The sequence below is a fragment of the Meleagris gallopavo genome, chromosome 15, assembly GCF_000146605.3.
Source record: "Meleagris gallopavo isolate NT-WF06-2002-E0010 breed Aviagen turkey brand Nicholas breeding stock chromosome 15, Turkey_5.1, whole genome shotgun sequence".
Classification (NCBI taxonomy): domain Eukaryota; kingdom Metazoa; phylum Chordata; class Aves; order Galliformes; family Phasianidae; genus Meleagris; species Meleagris gallopavo.
The window spans coordinates 1,710,867-1,733,558 of record NC_015025.2 but is presented as its reverse complement, the minus strand read 5'-3'; the positions used below and the strand labels follow the sequence as shown (position 1 = coordinate 1,733,558).

The 22,692-nt window shown below is 49.1% G+C and overlaps 1 protein-coding gene across 1 annotated transcript in view; it reads right to left on the bottom strand.

Annotated features, from left to right (window-relative positions):
- SIL1 (SIL1 nucleotide exchange factor) overlaps positions 1-9,358 on the bottom strand; it is a 61,582-nt gene extending 52,224 nt beyond the window's left edge. The window contains exons 1-2 of the mRNA XM_019620342.2: positions 9,254-9,358; positions 6,247-6,366 (exon numbers count right to left, since the gene is read on the bottom strand). The gene's annotated coding sequence lies outside the window, so the exon portion shown is untranslated. The remainder of the gene's footprint in view (positions 1-6,246; positions 6,367-9,253) is intronic.
- Between the last annotated feature and the right edge of the window lie 13,334 nt (positions 9,359-22,692).

Here is a 22,692-nt window from a genome sequence, read left to right as displayed (position 1 = left end):
AATAAAATAAAAAAAAAAAATCAGAAAAGAACAAACTGGCAAGCCTAGAGCAAAGAACATGGGAAATACAAGGCAGGCAGGCACAGGGCATTCCCCTTGGTATTGGGAGCACCAGCACAAACCTCAGCAGCTATTTTTCTACAGAATTTATTTAAAGAGCATCTGATGTTTCATGACAAGTCACATCTAGACGCTGTTTGATGTATACTGGGATTTCTCTCCAGCCACAGGGACTGGCATCAAGTGCAGGACTTGCCCTCGCCCAGCACAAGCACAGCCAGCTGGCACGTGCAGAGAAGAACTGTGAAGTGCTCACTTCCAGCAAGCAGCAGAACACGCAGACTACTGCCGTAACACTGCAAGTGTTACACCAAAATATCCTGGAGGAGGTGGTTAGCAGACGCAAGGCTGTCATTCCCAGTGATGCTCTGCAGGCAGCTACAGCTGCAAAGATGCAGAGCCAGGCTCCTGCCATCTCCCTCAGACTTCACACACTCTGCTTTCCAACAAGCACAGGACACGGACCTCCCTCAGCGTGCACCTACCCAGCTGAGATGTTCGAGCAGCAGGCAAAGCTCCAGGTGGCAATCCGTAGCACAGCTCCAACTCCCAGCTCTGAACAGAGGGCAGGAGGTCCTCCTCTGAGAAGTTTACATAATTTCAGCATTCTGACTTGAGCGGATTTCAGAGAAATCAAACGGACACAGTGCTGAGGAGTTCCAGGGCACCCGCACTGATTTTCTCAGCAAGTTCTGATTATGTTTCTAAACAACGGAAAATTTTCTGAACAATAAAGAGAACAAAAACCACACAAGCCACCAGAAAACCAGCGAGGACTCAAAGCTGCTTCAGACAGCAATCTCACTCTCTCCCAAAGGGATGCTCTGCAAAAACCCAAACAAAGGAACTCATTTACAACATCACCATGAATTGCTTTACCCCTACAGAACTTGTAAAAGTGCCACACTTGTGAGTGCCATTACGATTTCCAGCAGCCTCCTGCTGACTTTCAACAGACTTTGCAAGCTTCTCTGCACACATTTTGCACTTGATTACTCCGTGCTCATCGGAAGAAAAGGAAAGCAGTGCACTAAAGCAAAGCCACTTGCTTATTCCTGATGTGGATGCAACAATGTGAACTCAACAACCTCACTGCCACCGCAGACAAGCACCTCCACTGAGGGACCACAAGCCTCGCACCTCACTCTTCAGCTTCTAACCCTGACAAGGACACATTGCTACAAGCCATCACGCATTAAAGCAACAGCAGCATATTCAAAACTTTCTAAGCTCAGAGCTTCCAGAAGAATCTAACTCACTCAAGACTGCTGCTGGAAATTTCACATGGTGTAACAGGGTCGATGTGGTGGGCAGGAAGAGATCAAGAAAAATAAGACTTGGAAAAAAGCTCCCCAAAAGTAACCACGCTACAGTAGAGATGGTGAGCTGGCCAAGAGCATTTGAAGGGCTGTGCATTTCCACTGCCGCGGTCTCAGGAATGAAAACGAAGTGAATTCATGTTGTATGCGTACTGTCCACTATTTGTTATTGTCTAGCCATTGATGCTTACTTGAAAAATAAAATTTAATTAAACCCCACAGTACAGCTTAGCCTGCTTTTGAAATATGCCTGCATTAGTGGATCATTACACTAAATGAAATACAGCTTCATATCATATCTTTCAAGTAGCGTCCTAAAACATTTACAAATTAAATAATACTCTTGCAGAGAGAAATTGAGACACAATGTTTAGCAAGGGCAAAGAGATGTTTACAGATGAAAACTGAAATGAGGTGTGGAGGCAATGAGGCAGAGAGGAGCCGGAGGGCGCCTCCAGACCTTGCTGGGAAGGTTCTCCACGTACCAGAAGCCACGCAAAGCAAGCATATGCCAGCACCAGGCGAGCAGAAAGGGCAGCATCCCCAAGCCCCCAGGAAGCCAGCAGAAGCTCATCCAGCACTTGGTGTGTGTGCTGGCACAGTTGGACAAGCCCAGAGGTGCCTGTGCTCTTTTGCATTCAGGAGAGACCCAGCACCAGCACTGCAAGGAGCAGGGAAGCCGAGGAGGGAGGAGGCCAACGGCAACAGCAGTGGAAAGGGAAGAAAGGTGTTTTCCCACAAGCTCTTGTCACACAAGTTGATAAACATGAAGTCAGAGTGCCAAATATGCATGAAAATAGTGGTAAAGAAATAGAAGCTCAACTTGAGAATGTTTAACTCAGCTGTGAAGATCAAATCGTGCACATAGGCTTAATAAAGGGTCCCTTACATCTCTGCCACAAGCAGCCAGCTGTTGTTTCCTAGCAGTACAGTGAGGCCTCTGCTGGTGCTTTCCCATCTCTGGAGGACACATGAGGCCTGCTCACTCTTCCTCCTAGGCTTCTGGTGCCCATAGGAGGCGAATCCACACAGCCCTCGTCCTGAGAAGGATGCCCATTTTCATCAAATATGGGCTAATTCTGCACCTCTGAGAGCTCCTTGGTGGCCTGAAACTGGCCAGTGCTGAAAAACACACCAGGAGGGAGTGAGAGGAATGGCAGAGAGGAGGTCAGTGCCCCCATGTGTCCTTCAGAAACCAGGCCAGAGGATTCAGACCAATGAAGATACCAACTCTCAACAAACTGAAAAAAGGGATGTAGAAAAGCACTCTTGTGGCAGACAGCACAAGATATACTGTGCTAACATTTACATGGAGCAAAAAAAAAAAGAGAAAAAAAAAGGGAGCTTTGGTTTCTTAGGGTGAAAGCACAGACAGGTTAATGAGTCAGCGTCAGTCAGAGGAGCAATGTCTGATGTTGAGAGAAGCAAAGCAGCAAGTGAATATTGCATGAGCATTACAGCTCAGGCTTGAGGAGATCCGAGATTTGTCTTTTCCTTAATAGCATCTGGGGCAACGCCAACTGTTCTTAGACAAACTATTTACTCTGAGAAATAATTTTCTTTAAACAAGGGTAGCCCAAGACTGCATCCTCTTTCACGCAAGTCTGGGAAAGGCTGCACCCTGCAGCTCCCATCTCCATGGCAATACACCAGCTCACACACAGAAGGAGCCGATGGCAGTACAAATCTCAGCACGAAGGCAAACCTTCCCCAAGAAAAGACCGGGGGTGGCAGAGCCCTCTCCAGTGCCAGCCCATGAGAACGTTGGGCTGAAGGAGCCTAGTGTGCGAGATGCTCACTTTTGTGAGAAGGAGAGCATGCCAGCCTGTAAGAAAGAGAAAAGAAAACCTTGTGAGGGCACATCTGGATCTGTCCTTTTACAGTAAGATGACAGAAGACTCACAGCTGCTGCTCTTGCTGGGGATCAACAACCAACAGTTGAATTCCCAGTGGTCCTGCTGACTTATCAGCATGCTGAATATCTTATTTAGAGGCAAAAAGTTCAGCCTGCCATATAACCATGAAAGCTGTCAACTTTCCAGCCTATCCTGGGCTTCCTCTGTGGGATCCTTCCCCACGAATCATGGACTCCTCTCCAACATCACTCTGCAAAATTAAAACGAGCAGCTGTGGCAAGAAGCAATTCATTATGCATTGAGCTCCTAAGACACACAGCACAAAGCAAGGATGGGCAAAAACCATCTAAGTGTATGAAGAAACAGTCCAGGATCCTTCCTAAAAGAAACATACAGCAGGGGAGGTGAATCAGGAGTTGCACAGAAGAACTGGTGCACAAAGCATCCCTCCTGCACAGAGGACAGAGTCTCTGCTATGGCCCACACAGCCCCAAGCTGCCAGAGGCAAAGTAGCACCAAACCTGCCAACAACACGGCTGTCCCCTACCTGCAGCTGTGCCCCTTCCCTTCCCTCATCAGCAGGGAGTGAACACTCATGCACAATCACCTGCACTCCTCCCAGCCCCCCTTTCCTAACAGCAGTCAGCACAAAAGCTGCATGGCAGCACCAAGGCAAGCTGGGTCTGGCTTTGTGCTTCTCAGACTGAGTCAAAGCCTCCCTGACACTTAAAAGCAGCACAACCAGCTTGCATAAAAGATGAAGGCTGCTGAGCCTCCCCCAGCCTTCCCAAGGCGAGATCAATCTGTGTGCACTGCAATCATCAGACAGCAGGAACGCAAGGCTAGACTGCAGCACAAGGTTAAAAATGACCAGGCTTCCCATCCACAGCTATTTCAAGAAACCTGCTCATCTACTGCTCACCAGCCCTGTTCTCCATCTCTGACTATAATGAGAACAAAGTTCTAACATTTAAAGCAGAGCATGTTGCTATTCTTATTTGTTTGAGGAAAGGAAAGGCATGGGGTGTCTGATAGGGAGGAGGGGGTGCAGCCCAAACATCTGCAGAAGTGCCCATTTTCTCCTTAAACATTTCATTTGCACTAATTTCCACGTCTGCCTCTCTCAAAAGCCATGCCAGGTAATTAGAATCATTATAACTATTATTAGACTGTAATATTATTATAGCATTTTTGCTACTCTTGACATCTGTTGGCTGATACATTTAACTGGTACATAAGAAATAATTGCACATAGATTTCTTGCAAATGAGCATCAACACAGAAGACATAAAAATGTTCTATGTCGAAAAAGTTAATTTTGTGAAAGCATGCTTGAAATAAAAAATTCTAAAATTAACAGTTAAACCCTTAAAAACTCTCATTAAAGCAACTGTTTTGGTTTTAAATAGGCAGCTGCTTAAAAAAAAAAAAAAAGGCTTTTCCTTAGGGACATAAAGATATACACCTGGCTTGGTATCTCTTTCAGATCAACATAAGTATGCACCTTCTTCCCACCTATTCCAGTGACCCCCAGGTTTTTATAATACCCACCCATCTTCCTCTTCCCCCTCTGCAGCAGGCCTTCGAGTTATTTGGCAGAGATTCTGACTGTGCAGAGAACCAGCGTAAGCAGGTCTCTTATCCACTGACAATCCTACAGAATTATCAGTAAACCCACATTCAGGACAAAACATAGCTTCTTGCATCACAGGAAGCCCAGAGGGCTTTACAACCTGGACTCAGGTTACCATTTATCAACCACTGAAATTTAGCTGTACCCAGTGTGGAACACAACCTTTTCACAGCTGCAGCACAGCCTCCCTGAGAGAAGTGAGGGAAACTGCAGCAGAAATTGCAGGAATGCTGTAGGTAAGCTGAATTTTCCTCCCTGGGACTATAATTTGGTCAGAGCACTGACATCAGTCGTGGAGCAGTAAAGGAGAACAGGGCACAGCTCCTCTGTTAGGCTGATGATGGCCTCGAAGCACTGGGGGAGGTAACAACGATGGCCTAGTACCTCCAGCTACAAGCCTTGAGCGGCAGAGTAGGTGAGACACAGAGGAACTGGCTTTGAATTTGCTGGGGCCAAGTTTCACCTCCAGCTACACAGATGTGCACAGAAAGATGGTAAGTGGATGGAAGTACACTTCTGAAGAGGATCAGCCTCTTAATCTTCAAAAAGCTGAAGACAGCAGCTCACTATTGACCAAATTCAGGAAGCTGGAGCCAGCCCTGTTTGGACAGTGACATTCTCTCTAGTTAAATGGATTTCAATGGTTAAAGCAATACCTCTTCCTTAAGCATAGTTCATACTGAGAAGATGACAAGCAAAGCTCTACTGGTATCCTGCAACTGCTCCCACAGGAAGACACCATTCAGGAATAAAAAAGTCATTATAATTAATTAACCTGCAGCGAGCCAGTTTTATTTCAGGGTTGAGTAACCACATGAGGAACTTTCTTAGAACTGCACGAGAAGAAAAATGTATTTTACATACAGACAAGCCTAACTTTCACTATGGACAGATTTACAAAGAAAATACAGCAACGCACTTTAGACACAAATTTCCTAAAATGCATCCCTCTGCAACCAAAGTAGAGAGGTTTCTACGCTTTGTGTGCTGCTGATCCAAGGGAGCTCATCTCAGGAGCTGGCCATTTCCTCCTGTCCATGCAGGAGGTGCCACTGGGCACAAAGACTGCACTTGGTCCCTGGAAGGAACACCTACTCCTTGCTGTCAGCAGAGGAGCTGGGCTGGGGAACTGAGGATTGCTCTGGGACAGGCTAGGTTAGTGCTATCGAGAAGTTTGACTTGCAAAACACAGCACTTTCAGAAATGGCACAATTACCGCTCTAGAGAACGGCCCACCACATCTCCAGCCAGCACACAGCAGTTATAGCAGTCTTTTCCCACATCCATCACTTTTAGGGAACTCAGAAGAATTCCGGCTAGGTGAGCCCACCTCCATGAGGCAGAGTGCTGGACAGAGAAGGACAACAAAGTGACTCACCCACGCATGCACCCCAGGGGTAGCTATCAATGATTCCTTGTTGCAAGGGAAGAAAATGTCACGGAGTGGCACTCGGAGTTTTGTCCAGGTTTGATTCTATTCATCCTTTTCATTCATGGCCTGCACAATGAAAGAGAAAGTACTTTTATAAAAGCTGAAAGGGTGCCCAGCAGTTAAGAGCTTGAAGCACTCTAGAGGTCATGATTGGAATTGATAAACTTGGAGGAAAGTTCCAAAAATACCCATGGATCAATAAAAAGAAAAGCAGTAAAAACAAAGCAAAGAACTACCCTTGAAAACAGCAAAAACAGAGATCAGATACACAAATACAGCATGAGGGAAAACTCCAGACAGAGGTAACCTAAAGAAAATCAGGGACTAGACTGAAAATGCAATGTGTCGATGTTGTGGCACCACAGCTCCAAGTGCAAAGAGCTAGAAATCAGTCTCAGATTTAACTGCATAACATTCATAATTCTCTAAGACCAGAAATAGAATTACTAAGTGCAGCTAAGCAGGGGAGAGTAGAGCAGGAAGACCACACTGGATGTTGGTATCACCCTTAGAAAGTCATAAACTACCAGGGCTGGGCCACAACAGGAGCAGTCAGTGGTACAACATGTGCAGCCTGAAGGAAGCTGTTGAAGGGTTTTCCCCATCCCTGCTGCCCTCCAGACTTGTTATCAGCTCTCAGCACCAACAGTTGCTTACAAGGACAATAATCAGTTTGGTCTGCCTGTTTGCTGAAGGCAAGACACAGAGCAGGCTGCCAAGGAGAGTCGGGCAGCAGCAGCAGCACATCACAGCTCACCTTGACTGCGAGGGCGCAGGACCCACAGCTGGGGATATGGAAGCCACTATGACACCTGGTTTGGGCCTTGCTCTGAGCATCTCTTGCTGGCCTCAAGACAGGGGTATAGACAAGGTGGCTTTTCCAGCCCCATATTTTATTTTAGCATCTTCCATCTGGCCACTCCTACACCACTACAGTAGTGACATTTAAGAGCTAAATTAACAGCCTTCTCTTCCCAAAAATACAATAGAGCTGCTCACACTGCTGAAAGGGCACCCACACAGCAACACACAGCACAAGCACAGCCTTACCCATTCCAATTCATACCTTTGTTACCTTTCATAAATGAGGCTCTCCAGCTCAACTTGCCACCAAGCCAACCTGTGCCACAGGCTGCGGCCTTTCAGGGTCCTCAACTAGTTCAGCTCAGCTCCCTGTCACTCCAAAGGAATCAGCAGCAATCACTACCAAAAGCACCACAAGGATCTAAGGGCTCACTGTGTCAAGGTACTTCACAGAGCAGCTGTGCCCCTGCAGCTGCTGGTACACACTCACAGCTGCACCCAACTCAGCACAGCCCTGACCCAGGTCTCTGCCAGCAATCCAGCAATGGGGAAAATCTACAAGTCATTCGCAGAATTGGAACGTAACTGCAGGGAACATTTAAGATTCCACAGTAACTCAAAGAGGACATTTTTTTCTTGAACCAGAGCTTTGGGAGCACGCTGCCTCACGAACCGCAGTCAGAAGATTTGACAAAGCCTTTAACCCACGCTGTCTCTTTCCACATGGCTGTTTCCCAGAGGATCCCGTGTTGTGGCATTACACATCTCAGGCGCCAAGAATATCTGTGTGTTAATAATAAATAATAACCAGCTTTATAGGGAGCTTATCAACAAAGTGCTCAACAAATCTTAATTAAAGCTGATTCATCTACTCCAGTAGCAAAAGTTAAATATTATTTCTCAGAGGGGAAACCTGAGCGGTAACAGAGCTGAGGTGGGTTATGAAAGCCACAGTCAGTAGCAGAGAGGATCAGCACACAGAAGGGCTGACTGCTATCTCTAAATTTATTGCAATAACCCACTGCCTTGCATACTCTCAAGGTAGAGTTGATACGTTTCAGTCACATCTGCAGAGCTTGATCATGCCAGTATTTTATCAGTCCTCCACATCCTTGCAAGGTAAGAACAGAGAGAGGAAGGGCTCAAGTGGCCACGGAAAGGTTGTGAAGCATTTTGTTGCTCACACTAAGTTCTCAACAGTGAGAAAGGAGATGGCAGTGGCAGAACCAAACCAGCTTCCTCCAGGGCATGGGGACTGCTCTGCAGGCCAAGGGCAGTGCTGAAGACTCAGCAGGAATTGCCTGTTTCCAGCTAATTTACGTAATAGGAAAATATTTGTGTCCTTTCAAGTCTGCAAACATACAGCCGTGCAGAAGGAGCCTGCAGACACCATTCTTACCTCCGTCAGTTGCACTCCTACAGCAGAGTGCTTGGCAGAGGTCTCTGGGACAATATTTAGGGTGCTTCCACCACAGCATCGCCTTGCAGGTGGCTCAGAACGCAAGCCAGCCTGGCCATTGTAAAGGTTGAAGAAAAAGAAAGCATGAAGCCCAGCCCTTGCCAGCATTACCCCCAGAGCAGAGATGAACCCACAACGAGCAGGAGGGCTGCAGCAGTGCTGGGGCAGATGACAGAGCACCGCCTGCTCCTCGCACACTGCTTAACCACAGCTGGGTGATTAAACTGATTTAACTGCCTGCTCCCGGGCCGGCTGTAAGGCAGGCCCAGCCATGACAGCTCGTCACACACGGCTGAAGCTGAGCGGCAGCGCCCCAAGCAGTGCGCGCACAGAGCCCCGCACGAACGGCCCGTGTAATTTCCACGCAAGTGCAGATCCTCAAGCCAGCCCGCAGCTCGCTGTGCTCGGAACGAAACCTTCCGAACGGAGCCCGCGTGCACGGACAGCGGAACTCCGCCGCCATGAGGGGACGAGGGCTGCGGCCGCAACCCAGCTCTCCCAGAGCTCTCTCGCGTGGCTTTTTTTCGGCTGCTTCTACAAAACGGGAGGCCGGGAGGCCGCCTTCCTCCGTCACGCTCCTTTATAGAACCGCAGAGCCGGCACTCATGGCCTCAGAACGGAATGAATCCACACCCGGGACAACTGAACCCCACGGGACAGCTATCACAGACCCTGCGCCCCCCCACTCACCGCTCCGCACTGCGCACGCTCCGCCAGGCCGAGGGCGGGAACGTGGCTGAGGGGCGGCTGCGCTGTGGAGATTCCGGTTTCCGCCCTCCGTTTGTGGCCGGTGCGAGCGTTCTGCTTCCAGTGGTGTTTTTCACTCCTGTTAAAGTCATATAAGCAGTAGGAGTCAGGGAGAGAGGCAGATTTACTCCTTGATCATCACTTCCATGTGGCATGGCTGGGGGATGCAGCACTACCCGAGGGCCCGTGCATCCCCACTCCTCACAGGAGAAAAGGGCCAAAAGAGCGCTGCAAGAGTTCCCCCGGGGCTGCTGGTTTCAGCGAGTGGCTGGAACCTCTGTCCTCCTCCTGTGCTAGGTGGTCAGAGAAAGTGACGGCCAAGCATCCATGACCTGCTCTGTCCCTTGTGCTCCTCATCCATGTTGAGGTAGATGGCAAGGGAGAATGAAGGGTGTTAATCTCAGGCTCAGCACCTGGCATCCCCTATAGGAAAGCAGGAGGTCACTGAGGGCACAGTGTAATGGAGGAGAGAGCAGCAAGCTGTGCCCATCAGCAGCTAGCTTCACCCATGGGTGTTGTTACCCCTCAGCCATCAGCAGTGCTGAGAGCTCTGGCAGGCACAGCACCAAATGCTGCTACAGGTGAGAATTCAGTCCTCCTCTCTCACACCTCATGTGTTCTGTGTGCCTCCAGGAGCAAGTGATTGATTGTAGGAAAGTCTCGGCGTTAGTTCAAAGTAAATGAAATGTTTTCAATCTTTCCAGGTCGGATATAAACACCTCAGATTCAGAATCGAAGCCCACTAAGCCTATCTAAAATGCCTCACAGATTTATTGGGCTTCAGTGCCGTGATTTTTCAGGTACGTGATGAGTTTTTTTTTGCCAGGTGTGTGATTTTTGGCAAGGCACAGCTGATGCCTGAATGCACAGAGCTGAAGCACCAGATGCTGCAGCCCTTTTCCCCCATCCCCTGCTCCACCAAGCAGTGCTGCCTCCAGCTCTGGGCAGGACCTGACCCCTCTGGGCTGAAGCCCTCCCGCAGACTCTGGCTGGGAGTCCCAGAACCAGGGATAAGCCAGAGTGACAGCAGGGGCATCTCCTCTCCAGAGGGATGGTGGGTTGCAAACTGCTTTGGCTGCTGACCCTTTTTCTAGAGACTGCTAGGAACACCCTGCCCTGATGTGGAGGTGTGACACGGGGTTCATCCATCACTCCAGCACAGCCCAAGGGAATGCTGTGCTCCATCCTCGGGCAGCAAAGAACCTTGGCTGCAGGTTGTAATTGCTCTGTTGCAGATAGTAGATAAAAAATAAGATTCAGGCAGCGGGTGTTGGAGGAGCACCAGCAGGAGTTACAGAGTTTCTTTGCGTAAGCTCCACCTCAGGTCTCCTGTTTATTGGGGTTTTATTGGAAATCTTTCGCAGCATTGAGGATGAAGTCCTCCTCCTTCCCTGAAAGACAGATCTGGCACAAAACATGAATCCCAACATCCCCCAGCTTTCAGGGAACGGAGAGCTGCAGTGACTGCTGCCTTGGGGGTGACTGAGCTGAGCTGGACTGTGGGCCTGGCCCCTATGGGAGGAGCTGAGCCATGATGGTAGAGCAGAATTGAACCCTCTGTGGCATGCCCATGGCTGCTGCAGACCCACAGCCTCTTCTGGGTGCTTGGGAGCTGCTGTGAAAGGTGGGAGCCTGTGCCATTGATCTCAGTGGGAACAGCATCAGATGCCAGCCCCAGGCAGCCTGCAAAGTCTCACTCAGATGCTTGGTCCAGAGAGAAGTGTGCTGCATCCGCGGGCAATACCAGCCTAATCCCCTCCTCTGAAATCACTCACACATCAAAGAGATTTTAAAAACACGCTCTGCATGCATTATCTTTTGCATTTCAAGACTGAGTTCTTCAACAATGCCTGTTTGATCTGATGGGATAGAGAGTTCTTCCAAAAGATGGTTGTGAGAGAATAATTTGGAGCTGGGAATAATTTTTTATCAATGTACTTAAAGGCAATCACAGCGCTAGGAGGGAGGCCTAATTGTGGAGTTGTGTAATTAGCTTTTATGTCACTGCAATTATTCTGTTGGCTACATATAAAGAACATGGCAAAATGCGACACTTAATTTTAAATCGGGACTTGATTCTCTTTTAGTAGGTAATTGATGTTGATCACATCACTTAGCAGTGACTATAAAATGCACTGTTTAGATTGTAAAAGGATGGAGAAAAGGACTAAGCAGATAGGTAATTGATGGATCACGGGCTGCACTGGTGGGAGGCAGCATTAATCCATCAGACTTCAGCTGTATCTGGACACTGTTACTGGCCCAAAGCGCTAACGAACACAGAGCCACTGCTCCCTACAGCCCGAAGCATCGCACACTGCAGTGAGCAGCCACTCTGCCCCCAGATGCTGGTGTCAGCTGATGAATTTGCACTTAATGCAATTGATTCCTTGTGTTTAAACACTTTCTTCTAAAGGCAGGCTTTGTTTTCTGCTGCTCAGCTTCAAGCGCATGTTCGGGATTTTGCTCCAGTGAATCAAATAAAAGACAAGCTGAATCGGTAAAAGTTTTCCTTACCTTTGCCACTGACCATAATGTCTTGATTTCTGCAAGTAGTTTCACTGATGGGGTGAGGGCAGGCACGATGCTCTCACACTGTGCTGGAGCAGAGCCAGCAGGCACAGCTTTGGGGCTGTCCCACAACTGGGGCTGGAGGCGAGGACAGTGCTGAGGGACAAAGGTAACTGGGGTCAGCTGGTCACAAATTCCTTCAGTGGAAGGCATGTGGGTTTTTTACTCAGGACTGCTGTGTGCTCTGCTGAAGCCACTCTCCTATTGACTCCTATTGTATTTCCAAAAAGCAGTCCAGGAGGGTTTTGTATTACTTTTTTTTTTTTCTAAAACAAAGCCAAGATCATAAACTGCACCATGCGCTCACCAGAAGCACGGTGCCCAGGGAGCAATGAGCACACAGAACATACAAGGAGGGATAATGGCTGTGGAGTAATGGCTTGGTGTTTGGGCAAGATTTCATGCTCAGCCTGTGTGGAGCTCAGCACTCGCAGCTGTTTCCCAAACTGACACATGGGTAGAGGTGTTGGGGTGTCCTGGCACCGCAGACAAGCAGTTGCCAGGGCTGAGGCTGGAGAAGAGAACCATGCAGCATGAAATGATGAAATGTGTTGTCCTCCTGGACAATGAGCAAACTCAGCAGGATGAAGACATCTTCCGTTAAATTTCCAGATGTCAGGTCTGGGCTTTGCATTCTACACTTGCACCAAAATAGGTGCATTTGTTGTCCCAAACACTGTTCCTCTCTAACCCTCTAACCTTTCCTCCCTTCCTTCCCCTCATCCTCTTGTTTCTTGCTGTGGCTCCTAAATAAGTAAATAAGTAAATAAAAATTAAATTCAGGCTCCACCAGTGTAATTGTGTAAAGAACTGCAGCTCTGGCACAGTGCTCCTTTGCCTCCCAGAGCTCTGGTAATAGCCATGGCCAGTTAGTTTCCACACTGAGATGATGAAATGCAACTTTACAACACAGGTAGTGAGTTGTGACCCAGCCTGAGTGCAGTGCAGCCTATTTCTGTAGTGCAGATGTATCTGGAAAGGACAGACTTGAGCGGATTGCATCACAGCTGCAGGGGTGCTCCGCATCCTTTTGAAATGCTCTTTCTCACCCATGTTGTATATTTTATTCCTCTTTTTCCCCTCCCCTGGGCACAATGTTCCCACATGCCTGAGTCTCCTTCTTCCTTCTGTCTTACACTGGAGCTGAGGCCAATGTTGCCTCCCAGAGCTGCCAATTAGGGATTTTGGAGGCTACATCTCTGCTCTCACTGCTGGGACCCGGCAGCTTCTGCAGGACCAGTTCTGCCATTCCAGCATCACCCTCTTCAAATCACTGATAATCAGCCAAGCCCTGCCTGCAGTCTCCAATCCCCACCAGCCCAAGTGCTATTCTGCTTGCCATCAAAAAAAATCCATCTTGCCTGCAGCTGGTGGGTGAATGGGGCTTTGCTGTCAATCGCTTGGAGGCTCTGGAGTGGTAAATGGGACATGATGAGCTGAGAGACCATCCCTGCTCTTGGGGAAGCTGTGCCAGCAGGGCCAGTGCTGGAGATGAAGCATGAAGGTTTGCGGGCGAGCTGATGCAGAGCCCGGGGCTGCGATCCCAGCAAGTGTCAGCCTGTGACACCGCTTCTCCCACTCGGGTGCATCTGTGGGACGGCTCAGCCCTGTGGCTGCAGCAGGGCCCGGGTTATTCCCAGAGCCCCACGGCTGTAGACGACCCCAGCATTCCACCACAAGTTGTGGCAATGTCATTCATCTCAACAGGGCGGTTTGTTACACACAGGCTTTCCACTGGACTTCTGGGATTCCCTCACTTGCTTCCATTTTATATTGGGTTTTGATTAAATTAGATAAAGCTGCAAAGGCGATCAATTCAAAGCCCATTTCCTATGGAGTCACACATGATTTATAAGCAGAAGGGAGAATAAAGCATGGAACAAGAGCAAAGGGACCTGGGTGTTGCATAACAGGTGCAAAGGAATCACAAAGTTTTTATGGCTGCCAGCTCTACGCAATAGGTCTGGGGCTGCAGGTTGCAGCTTGGCTGCATCAGTGTCCCCATGGCCATGCCCAGCGCTGCTACCTCCTCATCCCCACAGCTGGACATCTCTGGGCCACAGCACACACTGGTTTGGGAGTTAACACTAGAACAATTAATAAAACGCTTCCCATTAGGTGAAAACAAGGAGACTTTAAACTTTGGTGGTGCTGCATGCTTAAGGGAGAGAACTGTTATGAGAAGTTATCCGCTGTACAAATGGACTTAAAATGATCACTTCTCACCAACACCTAGTGCTGGATGCTCTGAAGTGGTCCAGCCAGCGTTTGCGACTCCTTTCCATCACATTGCATGCAAGGGACCCCAATGCTTGTCACCTGGGGATATTTACTTTGTGTCAGTACCTGCATTCTGCTGCTGCTCAGTGGATGGTTTTTCACGCTGTCAAATTTTAGTTACAAGTGGTTACCAGACCCCACACTGTGCTTCAATAGCACTGTCTAACAAAAGAGCACCTGGGAAGCCCATCAGTTGTGCCAGGCAGTTCCTGGGAGCCCATATGGTGCCATGTAAAAGCAAATCAGTGCAGCCCCTGAGACTGCTCACAAGGGCTGAGTTAAGGTGATGCAGCTGCTTAATATCTCAGTTTAGGATTTCAGAAGTTTGGCTCCCTCTGGGCTAAGTGACAAGGGGGAAACCGCACCATCAGGTGTCCTTTGCTTGTACCTGAGCTTCAAGGGAGTATTTACTGGCACCTTGGAAGCAAACAGCCCCATGAATCAGCAGCAAGACCAACAGTGGATTTTTAGGGCCCCAGCTCCAACAAGGCTTTGGGAAAACAGCCGGGATGTCCACAGTGGAGAGAAGGCAACAGTGAAGCAAGGACCTGTTTTCCCAATTCGTCCTGGCTGCAGCCTGCCAGCAGCGTGGCAGGGGAAATGAAGATGTTATCGAGCAGCAGCACGCAGCAGTAATTGAAAGCCTTTTTGCTGCTGGAAACCCTCAAGGCTGCCAGTCTCTCGTCTGAGCTGCCACTTGCAGATATTTTTTCATTTCCTCTCTCTTTTGCCTCAACTTTCCATTGAGTGTGCCGACACCTCATCATGCATCCTGAATCACAATGTTAAATATGTAAATACAGAGGTATTTACCCCCTCTCCTGGGTTGTTTTGTATATAAATTTGCCCTGCTCGCAGCCTTCTTGTCTCTGCAAGTGCTGTGAGAAGTGAGCTCTGCCTGGGGCTTGGCAGGATGAAGCTTTGAGGAAACCAGTGCAAAAGAACATCCAGCATCACTCTGGCTTTGCTGGAGGATGCTGACAGCCAAATCTCTGGGTCTTCATAGAGAAAATATCAGCAAAAGGGATGGAGCAAGCCAGGCTGCTCCCCTGCCTCCCCCCAGTGCCTTCTTGCCCCCTCCCCCCCCACAAGGATTTTGGTGCTGGTGCAGATGGGTAAAAGCAACAGCTGAAGAGCTAAAAATGTGAAGTATGAAGAAAGGCTTTAATTTTCACAAAATCTCTTAATCCATTAATCACAGTGAGACTGCTGTATGGAAACCTCCCTCTCGTTTAATACCGCCTAAAGATCATCAAGATAGTAATGACTGTTTTGCGGGGGAGGAGGAGGAGTGAGGTGGGACAGGCTGAAGGTGTGGGCTTGTCTCCAAGGAGAGGAGATCAGCCCTTACCAGCATTGAGCCAAGCACATGGAGCTGCTGCAGAAGCTGGGCAAATCCACTTGGGCATCCAAAACAGCTTATAAGAGTTTTAGGAGCAGTCTCGAGTGTCCCCTCTCCCACTCCACCACTATGCCTTTCCCCCTCCATGCTGTTCCTTCTCTTGCCCTCAGAAGGTTCCAGGATGCAAAAACTATCCTAGACACAGAGAGAAGCATCACCAACTGATGCCCCAGCCCTGTACCGAGGGGAAATGGCCCTGGACACCTTTGGGATGCCTTTGCTGCCGACTGGATCCGCAGTCTTCCTTCATTCTTTCATCCTTTCATTTCACACAGCACCAATGGGAATCAAAAGCAGCACAACAGCAGAGTGGGGATGAACACAGCCGTGAACTCCCAAACGGGCACAATGCTCAGGCTCTGCTTCCTTTGAGAGGGCTTTTGCGGGGGCTCCAACCGTAAGAAGCTTCAGTCAGCCCCCAAAAGCCACTGAGTCTCTGCAGTGCCTTTCTGTTGGGCACTGGGGCCCTCGTCAGTAACTGAAGGGACTTTTCGTTCTTCTGCCGCCTACCACTGGATTTCAGCGTTAACATAACAGCAAGGGGTGAGAGACCCCAGTAAATCCTCAGGACAGTAGGATTAACACAGTGGAAATGTTGTTTTATTGCTTTGCTGATCTTCAAATAAGGAGAGGAGAAAGGGGAGAGGAAAGAGAGAGCCAAACCCCGCAGAACGTGGAGGAGGAGAGCCCCTGAAATAAAGGCAATGCTGTAATCCCCACTCCAGGGCTGCCCTTTGCATTTGGGTTTTAACAAAGCACTGCTCATGTTAACTGTAACACACCTTCCCCTTGCAAAGAAACCTTTGCAGCTGACAGCTGTTGGGCTGTCTTCTCTGCAATGTCACTGGCACTAACCTCTGTTGGAGGAATACCAACTGCAGAGGGAACTCAGGATTCATGTGTGTTACAAGTTTAATAATGTCTCCATCCACCAAAACCACCTTCCAGCCCAGGTCCCCCTGTCCAGAAACAACCAAGGTATATTTCCATGAGAAAGGATGGCAGGTGAAAAAAGATTTGCTTTCATGAGTTGTGTGGCATGTTGTAGGGGCTGCAGAGCACCTTGGACCCATGGTTCTCCCTCTGGGGCTCGGCAGGTGGGAAGCTAGTAAGCACCAGCAGTCACCAGTTCCCCATGCAGCAAAACATGCAGTGCTGGTTCCCTTGGCTTGTGTCCCATGATGGAGGCTGATTTTCTAAAATGTGGAAACCCTTTTATGTATTATGAATGTAAATTGCAGTAAATATGTATATCAAAAAAGAGGAGAGCAGGGAAATGAAGTCCCTCGGAGCAGGTATACCACTTTCACCTCTTCATGCCTTCTCCCCGCTTCTTCAAGTGCATTCACACGACACAAACCCTACCCTGCACCCTGATCCAAACAGGGGGGCACCACCGCTGGGGGCAATTTGCAGAGTGGCCCATTCTTTGTCTTAGATGCCACCAAGCTGCTCTTGCAAGGACACAGCCTTCAATTCATCCTAGGTTCAGCTTTCCTCAGGCTCAGCACATTCTGCATTAGCTCCATGTGCTCCACCTTACCAGCAGTGCCAGCTTCAGACCCAGAAGCCAGTCAGACCAGTCGAGGTTCCCCTCCTTCCCACGATGGTTGCACAGACCTCAGACTGTCCTGACTGTGATGGGGAGCAGAACACCTACAAATCAGAGTGCTTTCCTGAAGCTGTTAGCCTGCTTTCCTCACGGGAAGAAGACAGGAGGAATTAGTATGCAGCATCTTCCTCAGGAAATCAATGTGATTTCAACTCACTGTGAAGTTCCCTGACTGTGTTAGACATGCTGCACTGGTAAAAACTAATTCTCGGAGGAGAAAGAGTGGAAGAAAAAGAAAGAAAAACGCCTTTAGACAAGGCTAAAATATTGCAGAGGGCTACATCTTGCCAGTGCTAGGGCTGGCTGAGAGGGTTGTGCAGTTATTCCAGCTACTTATCATACAGCTAAGAATCACTCATGATTGTAAATTCTAATTAAAGCTTTTTGGGAAAAAAAAATAAAATAAAATTCAAGAGTGTCCTTTAAAAAAAAGAAAAAGATATTTCAGCTAAATTAAAAATTCAGGTTTTTTAAAAAAGGGAAAATGTTGAAAAATTTGAAACAACCCATTTCAGCACTTTGGGGATGAAAAGGGATATATTTTGTGTTGTGAAATGCATCATCGATTCAAATGTGTTTTATCTTACAGTCTGAATAACAAAAATAGTTTTCAAACCAAAGCAAAATGGTATTTTTAGGTTTTCTCTTTAAAAAAAGCCTAACTGGAGGTTTCTGTCCTAATTAAGAATGATTTTTTTTCTTTTTTAAAGAAATTGAGTAATTTATTTCCAGCTAACTCCAGTCTAAAATACTTGTTCCTTTCTTGGCTCTCCCCTCCCATGTTTACCAGGCGTACAACCTGAGCATCCGCAGTGCTTCCATCACCCTGCTCCAGGTACAGCACTGCCAGAACTCCCCTGGGATTTGAGTCAGGCTTGGTAAAACCTTACAGAATCAAACCAGCATCAGCAAAATGGCTATCAGAGCGTCTGGGTTTCAGTGTCTTAGTACAAGCTGGAATGATTTCAGAATCTGTGTAGCCACTGTTTTTTTGACATAGAAGGCTGAGATGCAGAACAGCCCAACACCCACCTCCGCGGGATCAGCACATCCCTTCTGCTGTGCCAAGGAGGTGTTTTAGGATCTGTTAGATGAAAGGCACTGAGTAACAAAGAGGTGACAGTATGCAATGTATCTTCTGGATGAGAGCATGGGAGGGAAAGAGAGAAGAGAAAAATAGGGTTAAATGGGTTTTGGGAAAAGAAGGGGGACAGCAGGGGAGGGCGCTCAGCCAGAGGGGAGCTCAGAGAGGGGAGTGCAGGGGAGGGGAAGGGAGCACAGCATCTGCAGAGCTCTGCCAGAGACCAAAGGGAAAAAAGAAATTGCTCTGCAGTTAAATGAGAACCAAGGGAAAACTGCACAGATGCCTGAGTCGCCTGAGTGCACTTTGAACAGTAAAAGAGCCAGGCACTGGCAGCGAGAAGAGACACAGGCAGGCCTGAAGGGGGAACATGCAGAGGGTCTGATCCAGCTACAGTCTCAGATCTGGCTTCCAAAAAAATGAATCCAAAGGCCTTTGGGAGGCTGTGGGGCTCTTAGCCAGGAATTGAGGTGCAGTGAGACACTGCTGCATCTCACAGCGTTGTTCTCACAGGGAAGCACTGGTGAGTGAAGCCAGGAGTGAGAACTTACCTGTAAGAAAACTGAGACTTGCATTAACACAACTCTGTTACGGACAAGGAACATCACAGCAGGACACCCCTTCCATGGGGTCCCAAGAAGGTCCATGGTATGGTAGAGTCGATGGAGATAAAGAGTTTTTGTATTTGCTTTTGCAACAAGATAAGATCAAGTGTCAGCTGCCCCCTAAGGGAGATAGAGCAAAGATGAGCCCAGCAGCAGTACCATCCTCACCAGCAGGCCGTGTGCCCCCAGGCCTGAGAGCAGCGGGCAGAGCCAGGCACTGATTACAGGGCCCAGCAGCAGCTCCAGCACAGCACACAGACATTCAGGCCCCACCGTGGGGTTCAGGCAGGAATAAGATAACATGAGACTGAGATGAGGACACATGGCCACAACATGGGTCAAAAGTCCCTCTGGGAAATGGGAGGGGACAGAGCTGCAATGCACGTCCAGGGAGTCTGTCCAGGAGAAAGCCTGGAATCAGACACCGCTGCAGCATCACTCACGGAGTGAATGTAGCCACAGGCTGAGCTTAAATGGGGCTCCCAGCCCATGGATATAGGTGAAAGCAGTTGGGGTCATTGAGAGCTACCTGTGCCTTCAGAGCTACGCAGTGTGTAACCTTCAACAAGCAAATGCACTTGGGAAGCTGGAACAGGGCGCAGCAAGCTAACAGCAGCTGAAGGGAGCGCAGCCCACGTGAGCCAAAGGCTGTGCTGATAACCCTTCTGAGTGTGGAGGAGGCAGCACTGCGGGGCAGGAGCTTTCCTGCTGAGGGGTGAGGGAGGCCGAGCTGTGTCCATCAGCCCTGTCCTGCTGAGGGTCATGCCAGGGGCAGTGTTGAGGGACACAGAGGGGAAACGCAGCAGGGCTTTGTGTGCCACACTTGAAGCACTCTTTGGTTTTCAACAAGACATATCCAGGAGGAGCACTTTTTCTCTTTGGCCTTTATTTTACAGCTGTGAATTATTGAAAGCTTTACTATTGCTCTCCCAAATCATTCTTGGGCAAACAAAAGATAGTTCTAAATGTGCTTTCCAACAAAAGCAATCGAGATGCATTTTACTTGTGGTTCACCGTTGCCTCCCTTTCGCCACATCTTAAACTACTTCACCATTTGGGCTGATCAGCAGCGTCTACTCCAGGGCAGAGGAGGCAGCGGAAGAGCCTGAGATGTTGCAGGTCAAGATGAAAACGTTGCGTGTGCCATTAGCTGTCAAAACTATAACTAGCTTAAATCAGTGCAATTAGATTGCTCATGGATTACAGGAACAACCGCTGCAGCTATTCATTCCACATGCTGCGATTAAACTACGGTCTTGACATTAAAGTGACATGATTAAAAGCAAGTGTCGAAGGCTCAGATCTATGGAAAGCTCAGCAGGCAGGGTTAAGTCCACGGCTTCTTTAGAGGTCTTCTGGGGTTGAACACTCCAGGGTCTGGGAATGATCTCCAGCCCCTCAGCAGAGCCAGCTCTGCTTTTAAGTCTGTAATGCCATCTTGTGATTATATCCGGGAAGTGGAGACCGCAGGGTCCCCTCTGTGGAGTTTAATGAAGCACGTGGCTCTTGTTCAGGCAGATGGAAAGCCCAGAAGTACCCCTGTTTAACAAGTTCGGGGCTAAGAGGAAATCTGTCTCTGACAGAAAAGTCCTTACTCTTGCTTTGAGAGAGTGAAAATGATTCATTAATATTTATCCTTCTAGTTCAATTCTCTGGCTAAGAAAGCAATTTCTTCCAGGCTGAAGAATTTGATTTAGGTCTCTCTTTAGGTACTGACGGCTAGTTTTCTCTTTCAGTGTGGAAGGAAACAGTGCCACATTCAAGCAGTAAAGGCACTTTTCTTCCCTGATTGAAGCCAGAGAGTTCAGTGAGGTCAGCTTTATTGTAAGCATCCACACCAACTTGAATGCTGAGATGCACTCATGGAGATACAGGGCATGGAGAACCAGCATAGGAAACACAGGATCTGTGGAGCTAGAAGCAGTAAAAACAACCACCAGCTGCATCAGCTGTCAGGAAACAGCACAGGGCAGCCAGCTGTCTGCTTACCCCTCGCACTGCACTGCAGACACGCAAGGCAGGACGAGTCGGTCAACTGCTTCCTGCCCAAGGGAGGCAGATGTTCATCCTGCTGCAGGGACACGTGTTCACGGAGCTCATTTTGTGTAGACTGCTCCTCTCCTACACAGCCTACCCTGCTTTGTCCCAGGTGGTGCTGGGCTTGTTCAGCACACAACAGCACAGCTCTGTGCTGGGAGGGTCACTGGTGCTCAAGGTGAGGAGCACTGGGTGCTCTCCATGTAGCACTGAGGCTCACAACTCATTAACTTTCCCCATCCCATCCCTCGAATATCTCAGCAAGAGGATCCTGTGCCAGATCTCCACAGAGCTGCACCACAGGCCAACACAGCCCATCGGTGGAGGCACAGCCCTTGGTCTTGTCACATGTGAGGTGTCTCCATGGGGCTTTCTCAACTCTAATTGCCCACAGAGGGTGTGCTTGGCAGAGATCCTCCCAGCACACCAGGCAACAGCCAGCAGGCACATCACCCCAACTGCACACAAACCAAATGGGAGGGTCGAACTGGAAAGGGCCTGAACAAAAGTCACCAAAGAAGGCATGCCAGGAATGGACAGTATTTTCTCAGCTGTGCTCCAGGATAGAAAATCCAGGGTTATCACCAAGGCTGATGCAAAGCTACAGTGATGGAGGAACAGAGGGTACTTTGTGATCTTTTCTTGAAGCCTTTCTGCCTGTGACCAGGGCCCTAACAAAGAGCCCTGCCAAGCCCTGAGCAGGCTGCTTAAGAAACCACTCCAGTCTGAACCAGTATAATTCATGAATGCAGTATGGGGCCCATACTCAGAACCTTAAGATGTTTTCAGCAGCACCAAGGAGATGCTTCCAAAGCTTTCTGATTGCCAAATATCAGAAGTCGGTGAATCTGAACGTCAGGAACACCCTGTAACTGCACAACATGGGTTTCCTTGTGTTCCTGCACAGCTTTCCTATCTAGTAGTTGGGCACGGAGCATTGTTTCATCTCGTGCAGTGAGGCAGGCTCAAGCACACGCTCGCACATTACTTATGAGCCTTGGATAAAAGCTGTTGGGCCAAGTGAAGCACGTCAGCTCTGCCTTGGGTATCGAGTGAAGCACATGCTCCCGCCACAGCTTCCTGGCAAACGTGCCTCCTACACCTACCACAGCCCTTCTGACTGCTGGGAGAAAGCTCCTGGGACGGGCCGAGCCCAGCAATGCCTCGCTTGGAACCTGTGCCGCAGCAGCCCTGCCAAGCACCGGCTTGCCAACTGAGTACAAGCGCACAGGGAGTGCAAACAGCGCCTGGCAGGGCAGCAGGTCCTCCTGTGTGCCGAGCTGCCTGCCGAGCGCTGCACACAGCACTGCCTGCCTGGGCTGACCGGCTGCCAACAGCTTGCATAGAGGTTTCATCTGCTTAATTGTGCTGTCCTTCCTCCTCTCCCAGGCAGGATTTCAGCTACAGCCGATATCAGCAAACATCTCATTATTCTTTGATACTGAGGCACTCGCTGGGCCTGTTGTTCATCTTAGCCTGATGGAAGCTGAACACATTCCCTTTTTGTCCCCCGAGTGCGGTGTCAGGGATTGACGAGTGGAGACGCTTTGTTTCAAGGCAGAAAAGAGATTGAAGCTATCACAAACAGGAGCACCGCCAGCCTTCACAAGAGCTCCTCTCGTCTAGACAGAGCATCCCTGAACTCCGCGCAGCCCAGCCAGCGCCGCAGCGACTCAAAAGGGCCCCAGAAGCCTGTCGAGCCAACGCTCGGCTACCTCAGAGCCGCGGGGACGGCGGCTTCTAGGCGGTACGGCCCGCCCCGCGCCCGCCGGGAGGAGCGGCCCGGGCTCGGAC